The 25,604-nt window shown below is 36.8% G+C and overlaps 1 protein-coding gene across 6 annotated transcripts in view; it reads left to right on the forward strand.

Moving 5' to 3' along the window:
- Positions 1-25,604, forward strand: part of Pde1c (Phosphodiesterase 1c) — a 923,665-nt gene that overhangs the window by 732,674 nt on the left and 165,387 nt on the right. The window lies entirely within an intron of this gene.

Genomic DNA, 25,604 nt, shown 5'->3' on the forward strand with positions numbered 1-25,604 from the left:
AAATCGATTCATGAACGAGTTTTGTAAACAGTATATATAATTTGAAAAATGTTTTCACAGTAAAGTAAAACATGTCTTAGTCAGTCACAAAATTGTACGCACACCATGGAAAAGTGCATTAATAAGAAAACTGGAAGAATTTGAGAACCTAAACATTTTTCAATAGAACATTGAGCATATAAAGCTATTTCTGATAGAAAGAATTAAATAGCAAATTAATACAAAAAATAGAAAACACTCGTTCAAAATAAATCTTTCATCACAAAAGTCTACATACTCCAAAAGGAAAAGTTACAAGAATGCACAATTAATGCTTTATAATAAAAAATCATTATATCATTATTTAGTGGGTCCTCCGTTAAAGTTTATCACCATTTGCAACTCTCGGTCGTCAACTGAACCAATGCGTCATGCTTTTATCATGCATTTTCTGTAGAGAATAGCATATTCCCGAACTCTTTTCTCGCGTTCATTCCAAAAGTGTTTGATCGGATTCAAGTCTACTGACTAGGGACATGAGTGAAGCGGCATGGCTACCTAGTACAAGAGCCATTTCTTTACAACCCTTGCAGTATGCTTTAGATCAGCGGTTCTCAACCTTTTTTCACTCGCGGAGCCCTATTAGTATATAATTTCTATGGTGGAGCCCTGTGTGACTCAAAGAGCCCTTTTTGTACATAATTTTTAAGTCAGAAACCTTGTAGGCCTCCTTTATTTATTTATCTATCAAATTTACCGATTTATATTATTTTTTTCGAGAGCCCGGATTTGTTCGTACGGAGGATTGGACGTACGGAAAATCCTCCGCACGGAGACAATTGCTTTCTGCTTTGGGACCGTTCAAGTATTACATCAGCAAATTTTTAGCCTTTTTTGACCCCCCCCCCCCTTTTTCAGCAAAATTTCGTCAATTCTGCCAACACCAGCAAAAGCAGAATTTTCTGTGGTTCCCAACTTCGAGGCGCGAATGCGAACTGATCTTCCCTCTGAAAAGTCTCGCCACAAAGAGCAACAGACCTACGAACAGTACAAAAGTAATTCAGTCATAACACATCACTCACTTCACTTCTGAAATATAGATGGCAGCACTGAAAATCAACAAAAACACTACATACGCACTCAGACTGTTAGGTCACACAGTTACACTTCCGGCACTACTCACTAGGTAGTAAATCGTCCATAGATGATGATAGACCTGAGATGTGCTCGGTTTGAAAGAAAGAAAGCTAAAGCAGAACGCCTCATCCCGAGATCCGGGACGTCATCAACATTCGTCCTCGAAAACCGTCGTCCCTGTATGTAGTGCCGTCTTAACTGAATATTATTCATATATTAATTGTAGAACATACAATAGATCAGATGGTGTAATGATGTATATAAATAATGATATTGTATCAAACAAAAAAGAAAAGGGAGTCAACTTAATTACGGCTGAAGAACTGAATATAAATTTCCCAGAATATAACTTAGATGTTTTGCTCTTGTATCGATCTCATTCATATACTAGTACTCAATTCAATGAAGAACTGGAATTATATTTAAAAAATGTGAACACAAATTTATTAATTGTTGGTGATATTAACATTGATTTGTTCAATAGAAATAGCATAACGTCATAATATCTTGACGTATTAGCAACAAATGGATTAGTCCCTTTACATGAAAAAATTACTAGACAAACAGACATAACACAAACATGTATTGATCACGTTTTTTATAGAAATGAACAAAACAGTGCTCATGAATTTACTGTTTTTAAAAACCAAATTACAGATCACTATCCTGTATTGGGATACATAGACTTCCTGCAGAAAAGAAAATGAGTAGTATAAATGAGGAAAGTAAATATATAAAAATCATAAATTATAAAAAATTTGAAACTTTTATCTCGAAACCGAATCTCAAGAATGTCATTGAAGATGATAATGCTCATAATAAATATAAGCGATTTATGGATATTTTAATGTTGAATTCAAATTTATGGACCAGGAAAGTAAAACAAAAGCCTAAAAAAGATAAGAAAAACTGGATAAAGGAAGATATATTAAAAAGAATAAATTATAAAGAAAAACTCTACAAAAAATACAAAAAGAATCCTCAAATGGTCTCATACAAATTGGAATACAAGAAATATGAAACAAATTTGAAAAAACATATTAAAAAAATTAAACAAGAATATATTAAAAACAACTTTAAAGAAATTGGAAAGATAAAGCAGGCAATGGAAATACATAAATGAAAATATTTTAAACTAAAATATTGGACTTTCAAGATCCAATGGATTTGGAAAATTAAATTCAATAATGACTTTATTACGAGGAATTCAAATGCTAATGAACAAGATAATTTTTGTACCAATTGTTTGGAACAAAATAATGATACTAGCAATTCAATCAATTCCATGTTTTATACTGATATAAATCAAGAACAGTTAAAACATGTTATAAGGGATTTAAAGGAAAATAAAGCAAGTGTTTATGATGGATTGACCCCTAAAATGATTAAAATAATTGGAAAATACCACTTAAGTACAATAAAACATTTAATTGATCATTCTGTATTGAATGGAATATTCTACCATGATTTGAAATACTCTCTAGTCCATCCCATATATAAAGCAGGAGATAGTAATGATTTGACAAATTACAGACCAATATCAATACTTCCCGTCTTCTCAAAAATAATTGAAAAATGTATAAAAACCAACTACTTGTGATTTCCTAAATAGACAAAAAAAAATTTCAACTAACCAATATGGATTTCAAAAAAATAAAAATACAGAAATGGTGATACTTGATCTAACTAACTATTTAACCAATGGATTCAACAATAATAAATGTTCCATAACTGTGTTCCTAGATTTCAAAAGAGCATTCGATTTTGTGGATTTGGACATTTTAACAAATAAACTATTTGAAATAGGAGTGAGAGGAGACATACTTGAATGGTTTAAATCATACTATTGCAACAGGAAATAAGCAGTTGTTATTCAAAAAGAAGTTAGTACTTTTCAAGAAGTGAAAAAGGGGGTACCTCAAGGTTCTGTTTTGGGTCCGATATTATTTTTGATGTATATAAATGATTTATGTAACTTGAGATTGAATGGAAAAATTATAACATTTGCCGATGATACAGTGCTTTATGTAAAAGATACTGATACAGCAAATTTAATTAGAAAAGTAGAAGATGATCTAACAAATATCAATATCTGGTTAATTAAACATAAGTTAAAACTTAACACTCAAAAAACAAAATTTATTTATATGAAGACAAGAAACATAAATTATAACACAAACATACATCTAAGAATACATAATCATTGTCAGTGCCTGGAGAACAATCAATGCCATTGCCAAGAAATAGATATTGTTGGTACAGTATTGGAGTACAATTATTTAGGTATCACAATACAGAATGATCTTAAATGGAACACGCACTGTGATATTTTAATAAAAAAGAGCAGTGATCATTTACAAAATGAAAAACTTGATGAACATTGATGAACATTTTTTTTAACGCCCCGGTTGCGGCCAACCTTCACATCTGCCCAAGTCCAGCCCTAAGTATCATCAATATTGATTTATCTTCCGATTTATGTATTGATTACTCTTCATGATTAAATTGATTCATTCCATTGATTCAAGCTTTCTAGTGATGTAAACTCTGCTCGCAGATTTGTGTGCTGCTTATGTAGTACTACTGAAATTTAGTTTTCACTTTATGTTAAAAATTAAAGCGTTTACAAAAAACAATGCCAGATTCAAAATCAGCACTCAAAATTACCCCGAAATCACTAAAACGTTTTTGGCAATAAAATTAGCGTTGAACAGTCTACGTGTCAAAGCACTCGAAATTTCTGCCTGAAAAGCAATCTGGCTCAACAATGCGTCCCGAACCGAATTCATGGTTCTGTAAGTCTAGAGCCGCCCTTGGAGGTGTGCAGCAGGTCCGGTTACACCGGGCCCAGCACTCACGGCACCTTATTAGAGGCTTCCATCAATTCTCTTAAATTATTTCTTACATTAATTCTGAATTTTCATCAATTCTGGAATTTTTTCTTCCGTTCATTCTAAAAAAAAATCAATTCTGTTATTATTTCCCTAATTAATTCTGAATTTTCATTGGTGTTGGATCCATTTCTTTCAGTTATTTTCAATTCCTCAATTCTAAAATTTTCAACAGTTTCTGGCATTGTTTCCTATCATTACTTTAAAAACTTTATATAAGTACTGAATTATCATTATTTTTTTTTATTTACATTTTATTGTGTATTTAAAACTTTTTGTTAGGATATTTCTCAGCATTCCTGCATATATATTCTGAAATAATAGCTGATGATCCCCTTCTCCACAAAATATATAAAATCGCGGCGAAGGGGGTCCTAAACATTTTCGATGCCTCGAAATTTTTGGGATGCACTTGGCCCCGTGTCTGATAACGGCGGACCTGTGTAAATCACTTGCTGCCAAGGTTCATGAATAAAAATTGAGGAATGTAGTGCAGTGTTTCTTAACCTTTTTTTGGCCGTGGCTCCCTTGGAACCATGTTTTTTTTTTCTTGGCTCCCCTGTCTTACCCAGAGTTTTCGACCCTCATCTAGAAGCAAGATAGACCACTTGCATTGAATTGATTTTTTCAGTGAATTTATACTGAACGAAAATTTTGCAAATAAGATTGGCCTCCAGACCACCAGATTAGAATTTTTAGAGCTCCCTGCTAGTCTGAGTTCTATTCAGGGCCGTCTCAACACCATGGGCGCCCTAGGCAAAGTGATGCTATGGTAGTCCCATACTTAGCTGGAAATAAACAGCCTACATATTTCCCACTTATTATCAAAATTTATTGTACTGTACAAAATATCATAAGGTGGGGTTACTTATGGACATGAGACCCCCGGGCATGACCCCTCACAAGAGTGGGACTGACAGAGCTGAAGCCCGGGGGCTAATATAGTTTTCATCATTGTTTGTTTTTCACACTATAATTTTAATATAGAGGAGGGGTCTGCGAAAAATCTAGCTTGGGGCCTGCAAAAAACCCCAATCTAGGGAACCTGCTGCAAAATGTAGGCGGTGAGGGAGGCCCGGGTGGGTCCATGCCCTAAGACGGCCCTGGTTTTATGGGTGGTTTTGTTAGATTTACAGAGCTTTTAATCCCTGATCATTTGCGAGGCCGATTTTTTATGACTGACTTTTTTTATAGTCACTAATATAAAAGCTTTATTTCTTCACACCTTAATTTTTCTTCTCAGCTCTCTTCAGCCGTCCAAACCACCTGTCATGGCCCCCTTGAAGTATCCCAGTACCACTAGGTTGAGAACCATTGATGTAGTGTATTAGTGTATCAAATTATGTTTGTAGAAATCAGCGATTGTTAATTCTGAGGCAGAGATTATTGCAAAACACCTTCTTAAAAGTCCTTTGATTTAAACCTTCTCAAAGTTTTAAAATGACTTTTTTATCCATGGGCTGGATAAGAGTCGTATTTGGAGGTACGGACGGCAATGTTAGAAAACGACGGTTCTCAGAAGAAAACAAGGCGACAATTGACTCTAATCCTCCCAGCTCACAATCAATTCATTCTTTTTCATCAATCTCCCATGGGGTCGGCAGCCCATTGATTACATTGATTCTTCTTCAAACTTTCCAGGAACTTATTCTTTCTCCCCACATTCAACACATTTAGAAAATGTAGCTCGAAAAATCGCCAGAATCATTCGCCAATAAGGGTTCAATTATTGGTAAACATAAAATGTCCGATTTTGACCCGATTGCCAATGTGATCGTGACCAGAGAACGTACCTTAAAAATCGCCAGAATTATTCGCCAGTAAACGTCTGATTATTGGTAAACATAAAATGTCCGCATGTGTCCCGATTCCGACATGTCCGCATATGTCTCGTCCGCTTTTAACCCCTGATCATTTGCGAGGTCGATTTTTTATGACTGACCTTTTTTTCTCAAGAAGGAAAAGGAAAGTTCAACTCAAAAGATTTTTTCCTGGAAAAGAAAGTTTTCCAGGGTGAGGTCAATTGCGCCAAAGATGAACCGTTTTTGATAAGAAATAGGTCGATTGCACTCACCCCCGATTTCTAAGAATTGCAGGTAAACCCTTTATCTAAATCATTGTTAGGCCAGATTATTTTTTATTTGGACGGCAAGCGCTGGTAATTCCTCATACTCCTATTGTAATATGCGACATTTGATAAGGTTACAAAGAGGGAGAACTTAACACCTGAGACCTTTTCGAGGTCTTTCTAGTTCTACTTATGACACATAGAAGATATAATTTACTCTGTGTTTTCAGTACTCTTACTTTCAGTGGATATGGAGTTCATTTTCAGCAAGCAAGGGGAAAAATTGATTCTCTATTCAAATTTTAAGTTTCGTAAAGCATTCAAAACGGAGGAAGGCATCAAATGCAGGTGTAAAAATAAGAATTGCACTGCAAAGCTGTACACTGATGAAAATGGTACAATAATTTTCGAATTATAATGTAATGTAGAACTAAAATAATTTCATGTAAAATCAAAGTAAGTGTAAAATATGTGTCCATAGTCTTGATATAAAGTTTTATATCAAGAAATATTCAAGTAGTATTGTACAGTTTTTAAAATTTCATGAATTTTCTCTTAAAATTAAATGAGTGTTGAAATATTTATAGAATAACAACTAATAAGACAAAGATAGTGTTTCATTACAAACATGTGAATTTATGTAATGAAGCCTCTCTGAAATACTATTCCAACCATTACCCGATATAACGCCAAAATTCTTTGGGACGGGTGGTGGCATTATAACTGGGCTAGACTTTATTAGGTTAAAAAATGTCAATTTCTTTTTACCATATAAATTAACAAATTTCTCAACACATAAAACAACTTAAAATATTCAAGTGATATATTGTTAATACTAACGTGGGAGTACTGTATAATCATAGAGTATTAAATATAACTTTTCCCCATGTCTATAAATTTGATCAGATGCATATTTTACCTGTCTTGAACATATAGGGCTCATTGCTTCATAATGTAATTCTCAAAATTGATCCACGTTTAGATGTTATTGGCTTTATTGTTGTAGCCATCGCAACTGATAATTAATTGCATTAATAACAAAATAGTGGGTTTATCTATTAGTCCCCATATAAATTTCCATGTTCATCCTCGCCCTTCAACATACAGGGCAGACCATTTTTTCCCCTGATAGTGCATCTGATTAAAAATATCAGAAAAGCTGGCTGTATTAAAAAGTGTTTTTTCCCCAAATAATTTTGCCCCGCCTATAAATTTTGTGAGGTTCATGTTTTGCCCTTCTTGAACATAAGATCACACGTTGCTTCATAATACAATTCTCAAAATTAATCTACGTTTGTCAGTGATTGGTACAGAAGGTGCATTTTCGAAATAGGCTTGCAATGATGCGTTATGATAAACAACTTTGGGTTTTTTAGAAATTACAAAATACCGTGTTGATGAATTGGGTTTTCCATGTTTTAACTGGAAAATATATACAAATACTTATTCAAAAGCCAGGTTTGGGAAATATAGACGGGTACTAACAATATTTCTTTGAGGTAAGTTTTAGTTGTGGAGGGGTAATTCTGCTGAGTTTTTTCTAACGTATTTCTAAAGAACCTTTGAATAAAAATGCACTTTTAAAGGAAAATTATAGTCAATAAATTTTATGCAAAAACGAAAGTAGTGACATTTTCAAAAGCACTATTTTTGATTTTTACTACTTGAATCTAGAGATATGAGGTGAGAATATTATATATCCTGGATGTAAAAATTGGAGAATAATCGAGAATATTCATTTTTCTTTTAAATAATTTAAATTTTTTACTAATTTTGTTTATATTGTGAAACAAATCAGTTTTGATTGCCTGAAACATTTACAACAAAACAATTTTTGGTATAATCACCCCCCAATGACGACTTTTAGTTCGAGAATATTCTCAGAATATTCCAGGTCATGATGGGAGGTTTTAAAAGTTTGGTTATAAACATTTCAGAAACCTTTAGATTAAAACCTTAAAAAATTATTTTAAAATTAGGTAAATTTTCAGAAATAAGTTCACATTAAAAGAAATTAAATCAAAGTTGATTGATAAAGGAAGCTATTCTTATTAAGAACATACAGCTTTCATTCTAGGAAGATACAGAACTGTTGTTTTCATCAATGCACATACACTTAAATTCTGTATCACTCACATTTCTTCAAAAACTGTGCAATTCAGCCCTGTTGGTTTAATTTTCTTGCTTTAAAACTTTAATATTGTGGTCTACAAACTTCAATGTTCTCATCTTCTTGACAGAAAGAGAGACATGGACAGAGAATATTCTCTCAAAAGACTACTATTATAAATTACTAGAGAATATTCTTATCGAAAATAATTATTATTCTCAAGTTATTTATCGAGATTATTTATTATAAATACAAATAAAAATAAAACGCCACAACAGGCAAAATGCCCAACGAGGTGGCTGATAAAAAGTTACCCATAAAAATACATGTAAATTATAATACGTTATTACATATATTCTTGATCATACTCTCTGGAAAGATTTTAGTAACTGAAGAATATTCTCTGCAATCACTATTATTAATAACTTCAGAATAATTATTTTTTATATGAATATTCCCCAGAGTAATTTATGAAAGTGGTCCTTCCAGAGAATGTTCTCAAGGATATTATACTTTATGTAACTATATATATATATATATATATTATAAATAACGGGAATATTTATTCTCATCAAGAACTTATAAGAATATTCTCAAGTTATTTATAATAGTAGTCCTATCAGAGAATATTCTTCAATATTCTCGTCGATGAGAATATTCTCGAGAATTTTACATCTCTACTTGAATCACATCTTAGCATAGAATGTTGTGCACATAGCCCCCACATGCTAGTGCCGGGCCCCCAGGCCAGGTTTTTTCACGGGCTTCCCTGCCCCCCCCCCTCCCCGAAAAATTTTGTGCACCTCCCTTGAGAAAAGATTGTGGTGTATTTTTTCAGTAAAAACAAAAAGAAACCCCTTACGGGAACAAAAAAAATGTTGAATGCCCCCCCCCCCCCAACAGAAAATCCTGCATACGATACGGCATTTGTATATGCAGCAAAACATCGCTACAACGATAATCAATAATATAAATAAATCTACAATGATATTTTTTTCAAATCTTGTTTGGAATTGCCTGGCTTAATGTTAAACTCTCAGTACAACGACATCTTACCTGCACCGCTTCAAAAAACAAGGAACAGATCATTGCCTTTGTGGTGAAATCGGCACTCCCATCCATTACTTGACAACATGTAAATTAACTGCACATCTAAAGCATATGGCTGTGCCCGCTGCTAAAAATGCCACACTGTATATCAGAGAGATTTTTAAAAACAAAAGTAGAATAATCCCACAGATGCCAATAACTGAAGTATAGTCCTCAGATCACGAGAAGAGTTACGCGAACCCCCCCCCCCCCCCCTCTGGAAAGGGTCCATTTCGGCGCGGGGAAAGGATAAAAATTATCTCTGGTTGCCAGTAAAGGCCGCAAATCGGTTCTCTCTTGTTATGAGGGTATTCTTCACGCTTCAGAGAACTCCCCCCGTCAGTCTTCACGCTTGAGTGAGCAGCGCTTTTTGTGTTGGCGTTTGTTAAAAGATGTACTCGAAAATTGTTGCTATAAATTTTGGAAGGAAATTAAAATTTTTAATTTAAAAATTTTTTATTAATTTTAATATTTTGAACTAAAATATTTGATACAGAAAAAAATTCGAAGGGAGTAGTGATCATTTAGTAATAAAGGGAGCAAAATTACTTTAAATTAATAATTAAATTCCTAAAATAATAAAATAAATTAATTGTTAAATTACTTTAAATTAATAATTTAATACAAAAGGAGTATTATTAATATAATAATAATAATTTATTACTACTGTAAATTATATGACATTTTCTTCGGTTCAATTTCTATACCGCAGCAAGAGAATGGCACCTGCTGGCAATTAACCGTTCTTCTTCTGTTTACCTTCTGTTATATAGCCATATATATCATCGTCTTTTTTACTTTCTCGACAGAAGCTACTCATATGGGCTTTTTAAACAGGTGACAAATGCAGTAGTGACGAATAAAAAGATTGAGCATGCCTGCTTTTCAAGTTTGCAGTTACGTTTATAGCCACCTTAAGGGCATGTCCCCCCAAGGGCAGGGCTGACAGGGATCCAGCCCTGGGGCCCTGGATGATTCTAATCACTTTTTACAACTATAAATTTATTTTAGAGTGACCTTTCGATGATTCCAATCTGAGAGCCCGGCTGCAAGATGTGGGGGCCATGTTTAAGGGCATCGGAAGAATGGTCCTCTCATGGTGCAGCAGGGATCCTGTCTTGAACTTGAACTACCAGACAGATACCCACGTTAATATTCCTTACGGAACCTCTAACGTAAAGGGTATCTGTTGGAAAAGTAGCAACACCTTCCCCAGCCCATCAAATCCATCCACCCTACCCGATCAAACAGGAGAATACTTTTTCAAAGTACATAGGGGGGGGACTTAAAATATATATAGTAATTTACAAAATAATGTGAAAATTAAACATTTGTGGAAGCACAATGCACGTCACAGTCCAGCAGTCCAGTATATATGAAAAGGGTGGGGGAAAACATCAGTTATATATGCTATATATCAGTTATATAACACTGGAAAACACAGAAGAATGAAAAATAAACATCTGTGGTAAGCGCAATGCAGGTCACAGTCCGAGAGAAAAAAAAAACGGGGAACAACAGAAATACAAATATGAAGAACACGAAAATTCAAATATGGTAAGCACAAGAAATATTCAAATCTTAAGCATCTGTGGTAAGCACAATGCACGTCACAGTCCGTTCAAGGACATATGTATATGAGGAATAGAAAATAAACATCAGTTAAATCACTATGGGAAACACACAAAAAAAAGTAAAAATTAAACATCTGTGGTAAGCACAATGCACGTCACAGTCCGAGAGAAGAAAAAAATGTGAACACATTTTTACAATTTCAGCGTAGTCATTAGATTTGGGGTGTCGATGCTGATCTGGTCATCGATCTAGTCACACCACTCTCATCAGATTCAAAGAGATCTTCTTCATTTTTGCTGTGCAGTAACGACAGATTTTCCTCTAGAAAGTTGATAAGTTTAATGATGTCATCCCAGTTTTTATTACTTGACGTTTCCAGACGTGGAAATGTTTTAGATTAATCGGGGGCTGATGGTAGGATGCAGTGCTTGGACACGACCAAATATAGTGAGGAAATGTTCCGATTTCCCCACAAGCACATAATTTATTTTTAGATATTTTAAATCTCCTTAGGTAATACGGAACAGGGCCATGCTCACTATATAGGATTGTTCTTTCTCTAATCCATGGTTGGTTGAAGATTTTGGTCTTATTTATGATTTGGAAGACCTTTCTGCCCCGTTGTTCACCATCAATCCATCTGGACTGCCAAGTTTCTTTCGCTACACAAAGTATCTTGTGTTTGGCATGAGACCAGGGAGGAAAAACATCAGAGTTCATATTTTCTGATGAAGTAGCTGTTTTAGCAAGTGCGTCTGCTAATTCATTCCCTTGATTACCCACATGGGCCCTGGTCCATGAGATGAAAGTGTTGGGTTTGTCAATTAGATTTGCTCTGATTTGTCGTACAAGTCGGGTGGGGGAAAAATTATTTCTAAGCGCGAGAATACTGGAAAGACTGGATATCATCTGAATAGGTTCGTTCTCATGCAGTATATGGAGAATGGCCTGATGAATAGCATACAATTCTGCCTGGAAAACAGAGTTGAAGTCTTGGAGCCTTTGTGACCATTCGTGTATGATGACGTTGTTGCGAAAGACGACAAAAGCCGAAGCAACTCCATTAGAAGTTTTCGAGCCATCCGTATATATTTTGATGGCAGTTGGAATGTCTTTTTCTTCAGTGATGAGCTGATTATCTTGAAGATCTATGGCTGGATGATGAGGCCATGAGGTTATTTTTTCTTCGTATGCAGATGCTAGTAGACTGAAATCGTTACATATGACATTGTGTCTTAATAGAAGGAGTCGGCTTCTTTTCGATATAACTTCTATTTGAAGGTCCAAAGGTAAATTTCCAGTGGAAAGTTGTAACACATTAGTTGGCGTAGTATTATATGCACCTGTTACAAAAAGTAAGTATTGCCTTTGAGCTGTCAGCATCTTGCGTTTCATTCTGCAGGTGGGGTTTGCAAACCAAATACTCGATCCATAGGATAATTGGGGGATGATAATGGTTCGATAATAGATATTTCTGAATAGCCTGTTAATACCCCACTTGCTGCCCCCAATCCTATAGAAAGACTGGAGTGTTTCATGAGCTTTAAGTACTTGTTGGTCAATGTGGTAGATCCAGTTAAATTTTTCGTCAAAATTGATTCCCAGATATTTAAAGTTCCGTGTTCTTTTGATGTGTTGGTTATCATGTTGGATTTTCAGGCGTCCTTTCTTTCTATAAGGCCAGAAATATGCAATCTTGTTGGTTTGAAGTTGCAGGTGATTAATTTCAAGCCATTCTTCTATTTCTTTTAGACATCGGGTGGCAATTTCATTGATGGATTTTGATTTGTTGCTTGATACTATAAGAATATCATCAGCATATGCTTGCAGGCATACATCGTCTGGCCATTGATGTTTGAGAAGGTCGTTAATAATAACATTCCAAAAAAAAGGACCACTACAGGAGCCCTGAGGGCATCCCTGTTTCTGTGTCTTTGTTGCAGGCAATCTATCTATCTATAGCATATCTATCTGTCATGATAGATATACTTCTTTTATCTAAAATACTTAAAGTGCTTTTAAGTAAATTATCAGGTATTGTTGAAATTGACGATAGCCTATTATATATGAGCTCATGACGAAGATTATCGAATGCTGACTTGATATCGAGAAGGATCACAGCAGAGAAATTACTCTTTTCTTTTTGTCGTTTCAATTCTTGCATCATGTTGTCTATTGCTTTTCTGTCGATTTCCCTTTTCTAAATCCAAACTGTAGCGGATGGAACCAATTCTGTTTGTTTAAGAAATAACCCATTCTATTTATGAGTATACGTTCAAATATCTTCCCAACGTTCGATAATAATGTTATGGGTCTGTAAGAGTCAAAGTCTTCGGGCTTCCTCCCTTGTTTCAGGAATAATAATAGCATGCCATTTTTGAAATGTTCCGGAAAGGTTCCAATGTCCAAGCATTTATTGAACAAGGTATAGAATAGAGAAGGGAACTTACAATGAAGTTTTTTGATAGTTCTGTTACAAATTCCATCCATACCTGGTGCCTTTCTATTGTTTAACTTGTTAATGATTCTTGTTATCTCCATGTGTGAGATAGTCTTATCTCTTGTGTGCAGTGGAATGTCACGAGATTGGAGATCGGTGTTCCGGATCGGATCTGGATAAATAAGATTTAATTGACGTCCAGCTGCTTGCACAATATCTATTTTTTGGTTATCTTGCAAATGAAGAAGGAGCTGCGGCGGGAAATATTTGTTGTTCTTCGTTGTTTTAAAGCAATTCCCGTAAGGTTCTTTCATTCGGCTGCAATATTCATACCATTGTTTTTTCTTAGTGCTTCTAATTGGTTTCTTGAAAATAGCACGCTTTTTCTTAAATTCTAGTATATATCCTGGTCTGTCATCTTCTTTTACGTAATTTATTTTTCTTTCCATTGCACGAAGTTTCCGCTTTTCTTTAGTCAAATGTTCATTCCACCATGATAATTTGGAAATAGTTTTGGGAACTTTTAAAGTGAAAGTATTACTGCATGCAGTCGTTAAAAGATCCAAGATTTTCTCTACTAAGGTTAGTGATCCTTGATTATTATATGTATCTTGATGTTTCAGCTCGTTCAATAAATTGTTCAGAGGTTCTTGCAGCTTTTTGCAAAGCAACCTTAATTTTCTCTCTGTTACGTGATATCGAGGATAAGATGAAACACAAATGCTCTCAGAAATGCTGATTCGAATGTACTTGTGTTGGCTCAAGGTGTCTTTGTCGCTTATTTCCCACGAAGTAGAAGCCGAAAGCGTTGGAGAATTGCAGAAGGAAAGATCAGGCCATCCTTTAGACTTTCCGTGCACATACGTAGGAGTTTGTAGATCTTGATTGAGTAGTATGAGATGATTCTTTTGTAGAAATTGTAAAATTGTTCTTCCTCTGGAATCTTCATCTCTGTAGCCCCATAACGAGTGATGACCATTCAGATCCGATCCAATCAATATATGTATGCTTTTGTTGCTCTTTATTGTTCTTTCAATTTCATCAATTGTAGAAGATAAGTTTTCGTACGGAGAAGAGTATGCCGAGATGATAATGAGATCACTGTTATTCAGACATACTCTAATAGTTGTGGTGGAAGTTGTATTGCATGCTGTGGCTGGATGAATGTTGGAATTTGTACATACTATTGCAGCTTTATTGTTGGTGGATGATCATCTATTCCAGTGCGGTGGAAGACCGTGCAGTTGTCCATTTTTGGTCGCACGTGCAATTTTTCTCCCTAGTCATTGGATTCAGTCACCCATTTTTGTCAAATGGCTTGTACGTTGCATCGGGTTGATGGCTGTCTTCCTGGGGAGAACGACGCGAGTAATTCGAAACTTGCGAGCACGGGGCAAGGGGAGCCACCACTATAAATCTTTGCTCACTTTTCCGACACAACTCTGCCTCTTTTGAGGGAACGGAAGTAAGGTGCTTTGCATCAGTCCGGGGTTGTGAGCGGTTCTATCTATCTATCTATCCATTTTTGGTGCACGGCTCTTGCAGCATCATGAAATCAATTCCTTCTTTTCCGGCCATTGTTACGAACGATTCGGTTGTGTCCTGTGCACGGTCAGCGTTATACTGTAAAAGTTTGATGGGCCCCTTAAGACTTTGCTGAGACATAATTTTAGTGTGCAGTAGATAAATTTTAGCTTGAAATTGTTTTTTATTCAGGATTAATTTGAATTCGGTGAAATTGCGTTTTTAGACACACTGATTTCGATGATGCGTGCCCTTCTTTTTTCTAAAATTTATATCTTATGTCGCTGGTTATTTCTAAGTGAAATTTAAGTTTGAAGTTATTGGTCACCTCCGAACTTATAATTTTCGCTGCTAATGGATCTGTGCAAGTCAGTACGAGTTGATTTCCATTTGCATCTGTTTTAATAATGTATTCATGCAGGTTACTGTATGTCAGTTGTTCTTCCAAATCATGTACGACTCTATTGATGTCACCATGATCTACGATGTTGAAAGTTAGTCGAGTTCTGTTTATGTCCATATTGCGAAAATTTGTAGTGCGATTCCATCCTGTTCGCTGCTTGGCCAAACTTGCATTTTGTTGGCGATTATACAATACACTACCAGATCCAAACCTGAAAATTGGCGGGTGATTATTCACAGGGTTTGGTTTATTCTGAAGGTATGTAGAGAAATTCTTAGGTTGTGAGATGAGTCGAGGATTCTTTTCCTTGAAAATCTTTCTATCATGAGTCCAATGTTGTGGGTGACCAGAAATATTCTTCTCCGGACAAATGACATATATTGTTTGTCTCAAAAAGTGATTGTTGAGAATAAATTTTCTTATTTTGAGACAATCCTGAATGGTATAGCAGTCAATTGCCGTGCCATTTTTAATATGTCTGATGGCATGGATATTGTTTTCAAATTTCTTTATTATAATTGGACCGATGGTATCAAATTGTTTCGAGTTGGATTTTTTATTTTTGTATAATAATACTGTATGTATTCGTTGTTTTAGATTCTTTTGGTTCCTCCCATAAGTGACTTTTTGAAAGGGCAAGATATTACAATCTAACTCGTCTACAATGACATATGAAGGTGCACTGTCATCTTCGTTTTCATTATGTGAGGTTAACGAAGTGGTTTTTTGTGTTAAAGGAGAAGAAATTCTTGGACATGGAACTTGTATCATCTTCTCTTTCCTAGTTGCCAAAGTTGTGTCGCTAGTTGTAGAGTTTTTTTCTGGAGTATTTGTTTTCTTCTCAACATTGTCCGAAGTCTGAGTAGAAGCATCTTTTAAATCATTATGGGAGCTATGAGCCCATAAATTGACAATTTCCAACAATTTTTCCGCTTTTTTCCGCATTTGAGTTGGAATTCCGAATTTAAACGTCTTGCCTTCGCCTGTGGAATGTCTTATGATTTGTATGATCTCCTGGAAGATGTCCTGGATGTTCAAGACATTATTATTGTAACGCTCTGTGGCAATGATTTCCATCCAGTCTTGTTCAGAGTACTCATGTGATGTGGAGATTATGGGAACATTTTTATTTTTTTCTTTGCTCCCATTAGAATTTGTTGGTTTTCTTTTCAATGAGTCGGATAGTTTACCTTTAACAGCAGGTCTATTGGTCTTTTTGTTGACTTTCTTCTTTGTATGTTCATTATTGTCTTTGTCATCTGGATTCTGTTTAGATTTTTCCCTGTTGGTATTCAGGAACTTTTCAGGACTTTTAAGGTCACGAATAATGGTGCCGTTCTCTGGATCCTGTTTGTCAGATACAACTCGTGGATTTGAATTTTCCGTTGACTTATCAATATCATCTTCGCCTCCCAGCTTATTTCCATCATTAATGTATTTATCATTATTGTTTCAAAATGGTGAGATCATGTAGAATTTGGATGGAATGACATCAGTAGGAGTAAAAACAAATGTCTGTGATCCTAATAACAATCTGGTATTCTGTTTCTCTGACTCAGTTGTCTGTGATCCTAATAACAATCTGGTATTCTGTTTCCTCTGACTCAGTTGTCTGTGATCCTAATAACAATCTGGTATTCTGTTTCTCTGACTCAGTTGTCTGTGATCCTAATAACAATCTGGTATTCTGTTTCTCTGACTCAGTTGTCTGTGCTTCTATTTCCGCTTGCAAAGGTACGTGGTTAGAGACCGATGCCGGGGACGATGACTGTGCATTAGTACCTCCTTCATTATTGAGCTTATATGCATCAGTTAAGTCTACATGATGTCTTTTCTCTTCCATTGATAGCTCGGTGATAATGTCCATGATTAAGTTGTTGATTTCTCCATTGTTTTTTGGAGTAGAATGGTGATCATTCGAAAGTCCAACAATACCAGAGAATATATCTGATACAAGAAAACTTGGAGAGTCCAAAAAGTGATCATCAACATTTTCATCAGTTTGAGCTTCCACCCCAGAAATTTCATCTTGTACCTTCAGTTCAGGGTGTATAATAGAGTCGGTATTGAAATTATGACCATCAGCAAGTGGGTCCTTTTGCTCAGATGTTGTCTCTGTTTTAAGAGAGCCTTCTGTTGTCTCTGTTTTAAGAGAGCCTTCTGTTGTCTCTGTTTTAAGAGAGCCTTCTGTTGTCTCGGTTTCAAATATGGACGACGTAGGTGACATCATTTCAATATGGGAACTATTGAAACACTCCGTCGAACTTTTATCAAAATATTCCGTCATTGAGTCTTGTATTACCTGTTGTTGCGGGTTCCGTTCACAATCCCGACAGACGAAATCCCGACAGGTCAAAATCCCGACAAGTCGAAATCCCGACACGGTCGAATTTAAAAATTCAATTTCACCGTATAAGCCGCACTTCGCGAATTCTGTCGGGATTTGAATTTCTCGCTATGAAGGGCGTTGGGGCGACGATGAGAATGATAAATTGCGATCAAATAAATTTTTCAAATTTTAATTTCGCCGTGTAGGCCGCACTTCGCGATTTCTGTCGGGATTTGAATTTCTCGCGGCGAGGGGCGTTGGGGCGCCGATGAGAATGATAAATTGCGATCAAATAAATTTTCAAATTTTAATTTCACCGTATAAGCCGCACACCGCGATTTCTGTCGGGATTTGAATTTCTCGCGGCGAGGGGCGTTGGCGCGCCGATGATAATGATAAATTGCGATCAAATAAATTTTCAAATTTTAATTTCACCGTATAAGCCGCACTTCGCGATTTCTGTCGGGATCTGAATTTCTCGCGGCGAGGGGCGTTGGGGCGCCGATGAGAATGATTAATTGCGATCAAATAAATTTTCAAATTTTAATTTCGCCGTATAAGCCGCACTTCGCGATTTCTGTCGGAATTTGAATTTCTCGCGATGAAGGGCGTTGGGGCGACGATGAGAATGAGAAATTGCGATCAAATAAATTTTCAAATTTTAATTTCGCCGTATAAGCCGCACTTCGCGATTTCTGCCGGGATTTGAATTTCTCGCGGTGAGGGGCATGGGGACGCCGATGAGAATGATAAATTGCGATCAAATAAATTTTCAAATTTTAATTTCAAATTTATTATGCATTGCAGTGTGCGAGAGGTGCTGTTATGTCCTGTATACAAAGCAGAGAAACAAAGTTAATTTCGAACAAGAACTCGCCTTAATGCACAGTTTTTGGATTGAAAGATTTTGTGCTCTATTTCCATAAAGTAAGCCCATAGCTATCTCAACAGCATCATCCCCCCAGGTGAAACAAATTTTTCTGAAGCCCCTATCTATCTATACAGGGTGTCCTGTACGTGATAGTGCTACCTTTTCTTATCACCCGTCCGTCGGAGAGGTATAGTTTCAATTTAAAAAATGATCAAAATACTTTTAAAGATTACCCTTTACAAGAGAGTGGAAATATTTTTTTTTCAACGGTTAGCCGATGCGGAGATGAATTTAGGAAAGGAAGAACAATTCAAAACTGTCTTTGCGGTGAATCGAATCCACTTTCTCTGACTTGCTGGGTGAGCGCCTTAGACTGCATTGGCAACGAATATCTCAATCTTACGTTAGAGCTTGTGTGCGCTGAACGGGACCGTACATGGACTGGTGGCAGTGTAACTGCCACCAGAGGCCTGAGTTAGGTTCGACAGTTCATCGCATACAAGTTCCAAGAAAAATTGATATTCTTTGCCTTTGTAGTCTAGTGTGCACCCAGAAAGCTTGAGAACGTGGGATCGATTCCTAGCAAGAGCACAGCTGAATTTTTCTTTCCTAACTTCATCTCGCATCAGCCAACCGTTGAAACCTTCGTATGGATAGCGGAAAGTGATATCATCCTCGGAAAATACAGCGTGTGGCTCAAAACAAAAAAATCTAAATTTTTCTTTGATTTCCCGTCCTTTAACTTCCAATTAGAAAGTTGTTGCATTGTCTCTCCTGATGCCAACAGAAAAATGTTTCTAAGTGCAATATTCGCTAAGATATTTGAATTCACAAACTGGAGAAAAGTTATGAAAAGACAGCAAAAACTAATCGACAAAGCTCCTTCCCCACATTTATGCTGTCCTTTCCATCTTTCCTTCGAATTTTGAATTCAAATATCTCAGCGAACATTGTACTTGTCAACTTATATTTTTTTTGTTGGTCTCAGGAGATACGGTGCAGTCACTTTATAATTAGAAGTTTTAAAAATTTATATTTTTTTTATTTTGTTACACACTGTGTTTTCACTCTCAAAACTGGTACAGGGTAATTTTTGAACGCCTTTTGAGCATTTTTTCAAACTGAAATCATCTCTACCATGGATGGGTGAGGAGACAATGGCCGTACTAACTCTTAAAGGACACCCTGTATGCAACTACACTACCACACAATTTGCATACTCTTTTCAAAATTTTAACCAGATCAAATTGTCACAAGGTCTTCCTGACACTCGAGGCTCCTCAGCAGCAGTGGCATCATAGATTGCTCGTGGTAAAATGATTATTTTCAGACCCAATTGTTTTCACAGAACGACAATCATATACATTTTTTACAACGTACTTTATTACGTATTACACATACTTTGGATACAACGACCCTCTCACTATAACGTTCATTTTGAAGAGACGAGGGGGGTCGTTATATCGAGCGATGACTGCATATACGTATATATATTTATATATGTTACTGTCAAACCTTGAAGTTGGCCACTTCGCGAACTGGCCAGCCCAGTGGACCCGGCCAATGTCCGAATTACGGGCTTTCCCCAGGCCCTACATGTCGATCCCTATATATGAATCACAAAGATATCTATATTCAGATTCTTTCGACTGTTAGAGTTGCCACAGCTAACCATAATAATTACGATTAGCTATAGCTAATTATAAATGGCAATAATTGTCACAAAAAATACTTCAATTCGGTGATAACCTCGAACCATAGGCGTCGATATAGGGATACACACACACAAAAGGCTGGCCAAAGCCCGTATTTCGGACATTGGAAGGGTGAACTGGGCTAGTCAGTTTGCGAAGTGGGCAATTTCGGGCTTTGGCAGTAACATATAAACCGTTATTCTCCTCTCTGGACTGAATCCCCCCAGCTCCCACTGTGGGGCCATGGAAGCTGGGCCCCAAGAATAACACTGCCATGTGCACGGGTTCTGTCTATAGTGAAGTACAAAATGAATCGGGGGGTGGGGTGATGGAAAGGGGGGAATATCCATGAATAAGGAACTAACTATGTATTACACGCACACGCGTCTTCACTAGCGGGGTTTTGGTAATCTGCAAATTCTTCCTTAAGACCAACTTAGAGGTAGAATTTTAAGAAAATTTTTTGGGAGTCTCAACAGTATAAAATAAAACTACTGACAGAATTTTATGTTTATAGCTTCGTAGTGAGAAGGGGGGAATTGGGGATCCGGTCCCTTCGAAATGAGAGAAAATGATTGAAATAAGGTAAAACATGGCCAAATATATTATTTGACCACTTTGTCTCCCCCCACCCACCTCCGAATGAAATTTCTGGATACGGGCCTGAACTTCAGTGGTTGCGGCTCGGCGATGAATCAGTGAATTAATCTGTCAAGACATGTAATTTTATACATATGAATAAAAAGATTTCTCTACTATTACATTGCTTTCGAAAAACCTTGAAAATTTTAAATTAAGATCTTCATGATACGGTCTAACTTTGTGAAATATCATTTGACATTTTAAGTCTATTTGAAACTTGAGCGAGAAAGAATTTCGAAAAATTCTCAAAGAAAATAATAAGGAATAGCAGTATTTGTGGCGGATAGAAAAAGCGATATATGCCAGAAAAAGGCAACCCCAATCCTTTGCTTTTCGTCAAGTTGGAAAAGTAAATGAATTTCCAAATTATTGATCTCCATTGATCATGATATGCGCCACAAACCACTTGCAGCGACAAACGAAAATCCCGACAGAAATCGCGAAGTGCGGCTTATACGGCCAAATTAAAATTTGAAAAATTTATTTGATCGCAATTAATCATTCTCATCGGCGCCCCAACGTCCCTCGCCGCGAGAAATTCAAATCCCGACAGAAATCGCGAAGTGCGGCTTACACGGCGAAATTAAAATTTGAAAAATTTATTTGATCGCAATTTATCATTCTCATCGGCGCCCCAACGCCCCTCGCCGCGAGAAATTCAAATCCCGACAGAAATCGCGGTGTGCGGCTTATACGGTGAAATTAAAATTTGAAAATTTATTTGATCGCAATTTATCATTCTCATCGGCGCCCCAACGCCCCTCGCCGCGAGAAATTCAAATCCCGCCAGAAATCGCGAAGTGCGGCTTATACGGCGAAATTGAATTTTTAAATTCGACAGTGTCGGGATTTTGACCCTGTCGGGATTTCGACTTGTCGGGATTTTGATCTGTCGGGATTTCGACCCTGTCGGGATTCTAACCGTGTCGGGATTTTGACTTGTCGGGATTTCGACCCTGTCGGGATTCTAACCGTGTCGGGATTTTGACCTGTCGGGATTTCGTCTGTCGGGATTGTGACTTGTCGGGATTATGACCCACACCCCTGTTGTTGCAGGTAGGATCTAAGATAATAGCTTGACTTCCTCCCCATTTTTACTAATGATGCCTCGTTGTAATTACAATCCAAGTCCAGTGAGACATCAAATTCTGTGTGATTTTTCATAATTTTTATTTGAAGGTGGGTTAAATAAAAAAATGGTTTCAAAAATATACGAAGAACACTTTTTTTTTCTTTTTTTTTTTTATAAATTTTTCAAATTTTGCAATTTATGAAATGTAAAATTGGATGGCAATCATTTTAGCTATATATACATATAAGTTAGTATGCAAATTTTTTGCTTTTCTTCACAACCAATATACAAATTGTCACATCCAACCCGGTAACCCGCGAAATTGACAAAAATTACTAAGCTGCAAACACAGAAAATTATAGGATATCAAAGTAATGTACAAATTAATTAAAGACCGTTCCAAAACGAACAAATGAAATCGAGCCAACAGTTTTCAGGATAGTAATGTCGGTGGCAACAATTTTGTACTTTAGCTAGGGCAGATCATTGATATAACCACAAATACAAATTTTCCAAAATATTGTATGGCAGACAATAATACCAGGGGCAAAAAACAAGAGGAACATGTTGCATTGGGCTTCTATTAATTACAGCAATTTATATTTGATATAATTTTGAACTCAACTGGCAGTTTAGCTTTTGTTTACATTTTCAACCATAGAGGTCGCCCATGTTCGTTGTCGCCGAAAAGTTTTTTTCTTTTTTGGAAGGGGGGGGGGAGACACAGGCACATTCACAGTTACTATGTTGACAGTTATTTTTCAATTATGTTTAAATGAAATCCGGAGGCGTATTTATTCATTTTCGATGAAAGTTAGAAGAAACTCACCCAATGTTTTTTCTCTTTCCAATCTCTTTCTTTCAACTCAGACCCAACGGTGACCGTTAACACTTCGCCACGGTGACAGCCTCACGATGGAACAGCAATAACTTTTGAATTTGTAGACAGATTCCCTCAAACAAACACCAGAACACTCCTCACACATTCCTACGTACATTACCTACATTTTATTGCACAATTTTTTATTATAAACTATTAAATAATCAACAAAAGCACAGAGCGCTGAAGACGGTGACTGACGATGACGACTCTAGATGGCGCTCTAGGGATCCTGTCTGGGATCTCTCACCGGCCGTCCATTCTGAATTTACAGTGAGAAAAAAAAATAATATTATAAGAATTCTCCTATATAGGCTGGATTTTGTCAGCCCATCCTTCGTCTTCAGCAGTGGTAAAGATGCTTGTCTTCCACTACGAAGGTTACCATCAAGGTCCATGGGTTCGAATCCGGGCATAGAACATTCGAAGCAAGTTCTTTACCTACCGAGCCTAGGGCGACCACCGATGGATGGAGACTTCATTTCCCACCCAACTCCACTGGTTGGGAATTGCCGTATGGCGATATATGGGCCATGGTCGAAAATGTTTTATACGACAGAAGCTACTCATATGGGCTTTTTAAACAGGTGACAAATAAAAAGAGTGAGCATGCCTGCTTGTCAAGTTTGCAGTTTCGTCTAAAGCCACCTAAAGGGATGTCCCCCCCCCAAAGGCAGGGCTGACAGGGATCCAGCCCTGGGGCCCTTGATGATTCTAATCAGTTTTTTACAATTATAAATTCATTTTAGAGTGACCTTTCGAAGATTCCAATCTGAGAGCCCGGCTGCAAGATGTGGGGGCCATGCTTAAGGGCATGGGAAGATTGGTCCTCTCGTGGTGCAGCAGGGATCCTGGCTGGGATCTCTCACCGGCCGTCCATTCTGAATTTACAGTGTGGGAAAAAAAAGAAAATTATAAGAATTCTCCTATAGACTGGATTTTGTCAGCCCATCCTTCGTCTTCAGCTCGTCTTCCACTATGAAGGTTACCATCAAGGTCCATGGGTTTGAATCCGGGCATAGAACATTCGAAGAAAGTTCTTTACCTACCGAGCCTAGGGCGACCACCGATGGATGGGGCCTTCATTTCCCACCCAACTCTACTGGTTGGAAATTGCCGTATGGCGATACATGACCGGAGTTGGTGTGCGGTGTAGTAGCCCATCCTTCTGGGGGGCCATGGTCGAAAATGTTTTATACGAGCAGTGTTCGGCCTCAGCTTGATGCATGGAACTGATTATTAAAAAAAGGCCGGAGTTTCCGATCCCTTCTGCGGAATAAAAAATATATTTTTTGTATTAAAATAATGTGCCGTAAGTGCTCAAGCAGCCGGGCCGTCTTAAGAGCATCACGGGCTTTCCCGGGCCAACTGATTTTTCTGAGGCCCTACCACGTAAATTCTGGAAAATTTCAACCAGATCTTATTTTTGTGAATGTAATGCGACAATGCCTTAAGACGACACTGTCGAACAGCCGGTGTTTACGCAACAAAAACACTGCGATGACGACGTTATCGAGAGCACTGCCGTGGCGCTTTTAGTGAAATTTCTAGGAAGCCAAAATAGCTCTAAAGACGCCAAACGGGAAAGCACCGTTGCTAATGCGCTATTCTCGATGGGCAGTTGCTTTACCTAAAAGTAAAGAATAGAATCGTCCGACGTAACGTGACGTAGCCAGTGTTCTTCTCGTGATCGGTGGACTATACTAGAACTCCTTAATACACGCCTTATATGAAGGCGTCTTAGACTATACAAACTGCACCACCTCGCCGTTCACAAACAAAAAAGAAACTGATCAACTATAAAGAAGACTGACTCATGGCACAAGAACAGTATAATGCCGTGGAAATCGAACGATTTAAATTGAGAATGAAATCGATTATGAATTTTTCTGATTTATTATATTTATTTTATACAAAAATTGCAACGTTTTAAAGACAAATAAATTCGACCAATTGAATTTATTTGTCTTGAAAACGTGGCAATTTTTGCATAAATTAAAACCAGGTAAACTGATAATATTTTTGTGATAATATTATTTATTTCAATATCGATTTAGGATTTTATATTCGAATTAAGATTTAATATGTAATATAGGATTATATGCTTGATTTCCGATTTTATACGTAGATTGTGATCTCGCAACTGATTTTATACTTATATTATACTAATATACTTAGATTATGATTTTATAGTTGTGATTGTAATGTATATTTTGTAATGTATGCTTTTTATGAATACATTGCCAGAGGTATCCAGTCCGTGAGGACAATGAGCCGATATTGCCATATGGCGATGTGGCCTGGGTATCTTTCGGTTTGACGGTACAACGACATTATCTACTATGATAAACCCCTCTATAACACGATATTTTTAGATTTTTGAAATAGCTACAACAATATTTTTTATATTTTGTTCAAATTCGTTTTGAATTTAATTTTAACTTCGCCACTTGTTCTCGTTCTTCTGAAGGCGTCTGATAACATCAATATTTTGCACTAAATGATCATCGAAAGCTCAAGTTATTTGCATTGCTGCACTCTGTGTACGACACAAAAGCGCTATGCGGTAAACTTCTTTACAGGGTCAATACACATTTAAGTGAATTTTATAAATAAACTAATCAATTACAATTTTTTGTAACGAATAAATACATAAAAGCGCATTTTCCGATGATATTAACAATGCCGATATAGAAAAAATCACAACAATAGCGTAAATTGGATCCATTCGAACGACGAATTTGACAAAGTCAGCAAGCAGTGCCTGGTTATAGTGACGGACTCGCGATGCGTGGTTCCGAGTTCGAACCCCATAGTGGTGGTCGGCTGAAGTTGGTTTTCTGTGGTTCCCAACTTCAAGGCGCGAATGCGAGCCGATCTCCCCGTTAAAAAGTCTCGCA

Source organism: Pholcus phalangioides, unplaced genomic scaffold (assembly GCF_987345545.1).
Source record: "Pholcus phalangioides strain wild (caught in Gottingen) unplaced genomic scaffold, Ppha-v1.0 ptg000011l_1, whole genome shotgun sequence".
Classification (NCBI taxonomy): domain Eukaryota; kingdom Metazoa; phylum Arthropoda; class Arachnida; order Araneae; family Pholcidae; genus Pholcus; species Pholcus phalangioides.